We start from the raw sequence: 6924 nt of genomic DNA on the forward strand, positions 1-6924 counted from the left end.
CAAGACTACAACTATAGAAAAATATTAATAAAGACAAACAATATTTAATATTTAATCTATTCTCAATTTGACCACAGACGTTAAGAACAAAATGTTGACAATAAATAAATAGTATGCGTGCGTGTGTTCGTCAAATACATGGTAGGGTGTGTAATGTTTTTTTTTTATTGATTTAATGTATTTTTTACGCATAATTTAAAAATATATTAACATTCTGCACTCCTTCTCTATATTCTCTATAAGTGTGGGAAACTTCATACTCCTCCGTCCATGCAATTTTCGTAAAAAGGGATACCAAATTTTTCCTTCACGTATTAAAGAGATTGCAAGACGAAATTGAAGTTTTATCATTTAAAATTTCATTAGAACAATACGGATGTCATTTCCTTCAATCGAGCGATAATAACAGTTCAGAGATAGAAATAGAATAGTTAGTAATACCAACATGTGCTGACTGACTACTAAAAAAATCAAGTTCAAATTTGTTAGCTGCTCCCGCGGTTTCGCCCGTAACAAAAAGCAATTATTAAATTAAACCATAAATACCATAAGACGATTTAGAAAGCTAATTAAGTAAGATAACGGTATGTGAACACACATACACATAGTCTATATACTTATATATAAAAATGAATTGCTGTTCGTTAGTGTCGCTAAAACGGGCGGATTAATTTTGTTTGTTTTATGTATATTTTATACAAAAGCTTAGGTCTTTTATTTATCGATGGAGGCACTACGAAGTCTGCCGGGTCAGCTAGTAATATATAAACTCTTAATTAAATATATAGATATCATATCAATTCGACCTATCGTTCAAAAGATAAAAATCACTGTCTCCAGCGTCACCTATCCGGTATTAACGTAACTAGGTTCTTCGGAGTAGTCATGTCACCATTTATATGTGTGCAAAGTTTCATATCAATGGGCTAACCGTTTTCGGGTTTTAGGTGAACATACATACATTCTCTTTTATATGTTTTATTTCTCTTTTATTCTCTTTTATTTGTTTTGAAGTCATCGTGGCCTAACGGATAAGACGTCCGGTGCATTCGTGTTGAGCGATGCACCGGTGTTCGAATCCCGCAGGCGGGTACCAATTTTTCTAATGAAATACGTACTCGACAAATGTTCACGATTGATTTCCACGGTGAAGGAATAACATCGTGTAATAAAAATGAAACCCGCAAAATTATAATTTGCGTAATTACTGGTGGTAGGACCTCTTGTGAGTCCGCACGGGTAGGTACCACCACCCTGCCTATTTTCTGCCGTGAAGCAGTAATGCGTTTCGGTTTGAAGGGTGGGGCAGCCGTTGTAACTATAATTGAGACCTTAGAACTTATATCTCAAGGTGGGTGGCGCATTTACGTTGTAGATGTCTATGGGCTCCAGTAACCACTTAACACCAGGTGGGCTGTGAGCTCGTCCACTCATCTAAGCAATAAAAAAAAAAAAAAAAAAAAAAATGTATCCCACTTTAGAATAGAAGTGGCTTAATCCCTATTATCCCTATTATATCCCTAATACTATACCGCTGCTATATTCCTATTCACTAACACGTGCTTACTTACCGAACTACAGTCCCCAGCTATAAACATTGCACATCGACCTCAGGAAAGAGACAGTCGGCTAATTTCGGCTTAGTAGAGCGCTATCTCTGTCGCGCACTCTCTATGTAATCTAAGCCGTAATATTTACAGTGGAGCCACCGCATATTCTATATTATTCCACTGCCGTTGGCTTCGAAAGTTGGTAAACGATAAAGTTGTTTACAATGAGATATAGCTTTATTAAATAACTAAATTAATAAAGTACCGGATGTACCCTGCAGTGATACAGTCGAGTTGAATTTGTTTGGGTGAAAATAATCTAATTTTATTCATCGTTTACCTCATAACAAGTTTTAAACCTGGGACAATGTTTGCACAATTTAATTGAGACTTGGACTTAATAACTCAAAGTGGTTAGCGACTTTCATATTGGAATGGCCTTTTTTTTCGAGCCGGGGGCTGAACCTCCTACGAGGTCCCCGCGCGTAGGGGGCGCGTGGGGTATGTGGGACTTGACGATCTGCAGGTGTTGGGAGCAGACCGCGGGTCCAAGGAATTTTAGGGCCCTAAACGACTCCCCTGCACTCTTACACCCGACGTCCGATCTCCGTCCGGACTCAGAACCCGATCAGAGTGGCCCCTACTGTGGTTCCTGTAGTAGTAGTAGTTCTTGTGGTCAACACTACCACCAGACACGTGGCGCCACCGCGAGGGCGCCCGACCGACGGGTCGTCGAGGCGATAGTCGACGACCAACGACGCCGGTCTCCGCGATACGGCGGCCCTGCCAGGCCGCCCGGACGATGCTGCTGGTGTTCCGGGATACCCCGCTGGACCAGAACCAGCCTGCTGGGTGGAAACGCGATACACCGCCAACCAGGTTCGCTTAAAAGGATGAGCCAACCGTTATACTTGTCTCAGTGTGGCTGATAGAATTTACGTTATTGATATCTATGAACTTCGGTAACCATTTAATACCAGGGGGGCTCCAAGCTTGTCGAGTATTAACCGGGTTTGTAGTATTGACCGGGATCTGATCGAATCTAATCGGATAAACTTGGCATCGAATTCTCTGACCTCGAAGATCACAGTATGTTCAGCGACCACAGCGACGACTACAATGCGGACCGCATCGCAGTCCGCAGCCGACGACGCGTCGTCCTGTCCTCCTGGTGCCAGCGCGCTAGAGTGACGATAGCGTGCAGTGTAGCCTCAACCCCCTTAGGTCGCCCCGTGATCATCACCGGGAGGAAACTGCCTCTTCACAGAATCCGGATATTGGGATGGCCTATATTAGCCACTTTACGTCGGTTAGAAAGGACTGGGTACAAATCTGTACGTATTAAAGTTTTTTCACTTTTATCTGTGAGTGTTTTTTTTTCAAGCAGGAGGCCGAACCTCCGGTACTGGGAGTGTACTTTAACTTCCACGATCGCTTAGTTAGACTTACCCAGATTTAATTTTCAATTTTGCACGCTTGGCTCGATATTGAATTATACTCATTCGTTTTCAAAATAATTTATTTCCATTTAGATATCATTCAACATTCATGTTGTTAGTCAAAACAAAATGATACCTCCGGTTCCAAGTAGTGAAACAATTCTGAGAACAACACGCACATGAACTCAGCGGTCGTGTCTTTTATATTTATGAGATTTTTTGGCAGTAATGCTACTGCAATCGCTACTTTGATCTCAAATCTCAAATGCTACTCAAATCTACCACCGAATCGGAATCGCGACCCACTGGGAAGAGCCGGCGAAAAACTCAGTAGGTTGTGACTGTGAGTTAAGTTGCCCGTCGAATTGTTCATCGCATTCGACGGGTTCGACGAGAACGGTGACAAAGATGATCTCGTATTACCAAATGGGATTCATTATTTACGGTGCGGTGTCATGATCCTTATCCGCTTGCTAATACGCAAAATAAACTAACAAAAAAAAGAATATAAACTAATAAAGCGTAAGCAAAATTAGGACTTTTAGCCTTCAAATTTCCCCAGGTTAGGTTTATTCAGGGCAACGCTAATTGCTAATGCAACATCGATTTGGGATTTGCTGAAATGCTTGAGTCATATCATAATGCTTTATTCAAATTCGTGTAGGTTTCTTTGTCACTTGTTAAATACACATTGGTATTTAATTTGGGTGCAACAAATGTGGGTACACTTCTCAAATATGTGTATTTGGTTTTTAAATTGAGTGCAACAAACCTTAAAAGTACATGATGAAATTTTCCTCATTTCTGCCACAACATTATCACGATTTCCAGTGGTATTTCTGCCTACGGGACGTCTCCGTGACCAGGGTGTAACTGTTGCAAGCTTGCTGGTGATAGGACGTCTTGTGAACCCGTAGGTGTAAGTGCAAGAACCCTGCCTACTTCTGCCGTAACGCAGTAATTCGTCAATTCGCGTTTCGCTTAAAAAGATTTTTTTTTTCCGGGCCGGGGGCCGAACCTCCTACGAGGTCCCCGCGCATAAGGGGCGCGCGGGATATGTGAGACTCAACGATCTGCAGGTGTTGAGAGCAGATCGCGGGCCCAAGGATTTTAGGGCCCACCCACTAAACGACTCCCCTGCACTCTTACGCCCGACGTCTGATCTCCGTCCGGGGTCAGAACCCGGTCAGAGTAGGGGGGTTCCCGGTGTCAACACTACAACCAGACACGCGGCGCCACCCCGAGGACGCCCGACCGACGGGTCGTCGCGGCGATAGTCGACGACCAACGACGTCGGTCTAAGCGGTAAGGCGGCCCTACCAGGCCGCCCAGGCGATGCCGCTGGTGTTCCGGGATACCCCGCTGGGCCAGAACCAGCCTGCCGGGTCGGAACGCGATACGCCGCCGACCGGGTTCGCTTAAAAGGATGAGCCAACCGTTATACTTGTCTCAGTGTGGCTGATAGAATTTACGTTATTGATATCTATGAACTTCGGTAACCATTTAATACCAGGGGGCTTCAAGCTTGTCGTGTATTAACCGGGTTTGTAGTATTGACCGGGATCTGATCGAATCTAATCGGATAAACTTGGCATCGGATTCCTCTGACCTCGAAGTCCTCAGTTTTGATTCGTATCCAATTGATACATTGTACAGTGTACGTACAAGTGTTCTATTGTTCGTTGTACTATCAGCTGGCGGTTTGCACGCGACTTGTGTATTTGGACACTGTACTGATTTCGTTATTGTTAGAACAACAGAGAATTCGATCCCTGATTACATGACATTAGATGAGAAACAGCTGATAGAATGTTACGGTTTTATCGTATTGTTAAATTCGATATTCGGTTTTGATATTCCATATACTGGTGCCGGACGAAGATGGAGGTTCGACAGTCACGATGGGTACACACATTCCTGCATCGACCATGATGGAACATTCATACAATCTTTCACATTTTCTTTAATATGAGTTCTGATGAGTTTTCGATTTCTAAGGTTTACGGTGCCAACGTCTCGGAATAAGAATATCAGTAACTCATTAGTAAGGCTTTTTTATTGCTTAGGCGGTTGAATGAGTTCACGGACCACCTGATATGGAGTGGTTACCGAAGTCCATTGACATTAACAAAGTAAATGCAACCATCCACCTTGAGATATGACAAATAAGTCTCAGTTAGACAAAGAAAGTTTCAGTTAGAAATATGCAGGGTGGTTGGTGGTTACGTTCGGACTCACAAGACGCTCTACCATCGACCGAGTATTTCCAATATAGTATCAGTATATTTCCATTTTCTTCGAGTTCATTTTTACTGATGGTAGGACCTCTTGTGAGTCCGCACGGGTAGTTACCACCACCCTGCCTATTTCTGCCGTGAAGCAGCAATGCGTTTCGGTTTGAAGGGTGGGGCAGCCGTTGTAACTTTGCTGAGACCTTAGAACTTGTATCTCAAGGTGAGTGGAGCATTTACGTTGTACATGTCTATCGGCTCCGGTAACCACTTAACACCAGGTGGGCTGTGAGCTCGTCTACCCATCTAGGCAATAAAAATAAAAACAAAAAGAGTATATTTTCAACCAGATCTCACGCTAGTTTCAATAAATACTACCTGCTATAGATTTAACGAACTTGTTAAAGAGCTCTTGTGCAACAAGGCCTATTATGAAGATTATAATTGTTACTGCATAGCTCTGGGTTAGGCTATAGATAATATACTAATGTTAAATGAGACGTCCACTCCTAGCTATTCAGCTATTTAGCTCTATTTTTATTAGCGCTGGTCTGACCTCCCAATAGGGATAAGGAGACGCGGAGACATTCGTTCTGAGTCCAAGCCGTCACCTTGCTCCCCGCCTGTCTGCGTTAGACGAGGATGGTTAATAGAGATGGGGAGATGTATATCTCATCAACAATTGGAAGCCTCTAGGTCTACACTAAAGGATTATTCGAGATGCTCCCATCATCTGGTTTTCACGATCACCATCGAACCACCCGTCATAGGAGCCCAGATCGTCGCTAATTTTTTTTCCTAGCTATGCTGATAGCCTTGAGCTATTTCAGCTTCACCCTAACGTGCAGGTGAGCTCACGGGGCTCAAACCGGAAGTGTTGCTAACATTGTCCCTAGCAAGAGCAGTGCTTCGCAGAATCTACCACCGGATCGGAAACGCGACCCACTGAGAAGATCCGGCGAGAAACTCAGTGGGCTGTGTGTATGGGAATCGCTACGTGAAACCTCTATACCCGTTCAGTGTGTTTTGAGATATGATTTTTGTCACGTGTCACGATGGTACACTCCTCTCCACGGTGCTTAGTGAAAGCTATACCAAGCCCTTTTTAATCAAGGTTTGCGGATAGTTTTCAACGGTGATATTGAAGATCCATGAGCGATCTTGAACACTTTCACTTGCCGTATTTCGATGGCAATAAACAGGCTTACACGGATATGCTCACAATACCCCATTTTTATTTATTACGTAGACGGGATTATAGCGTTAATTGGTATCTTCTTCAACCCGTGTCCACCCAATGCTGAGTGTGGGTCTCTTCGAATGCACCCCATTCTCTTCTGTTAACTGTTCACCGGAGCCCAAAGACATCGACAACGTAAACGGTGTCATGAGTTCTAAGTCATTCTTCAATCCCGTACGCAATTACTGCTGAATTTTGCGTGTCATCTTTTACACAGTTTTAAAACACTTTTAAAACAACGTGGAACTCATTCGTGGAAGTTTTTCGTATGAAGATACGGTTACACGTCAAAATGATTGAAGTCCTGCGTGGCTTCTTACATCCGCTTCTTACATCCGTCGACCTACGTAAACTCAATAACAATAAAATAGTTGTCAAACGCGCAATTCAGATTATGGTTATGCGCGTTGCGGTCAAACTATTTCCGATATAATAGGTCGGGGAAAAAGTTTCTTCGCATTTTT

The sequence above is a fragment of the Bombyx mori genome, chromosome 21, assembly GCF_030269925.1.
Source record: "Bombyx mori chromosome 21, ASM3026992v2".
Taxonomy (NCBI): Eukaryota; Metazoa; Arthropoda; class Insecta; order Lepidoptera; family Bombycidae; genus Bombyx; species Bombyx mori.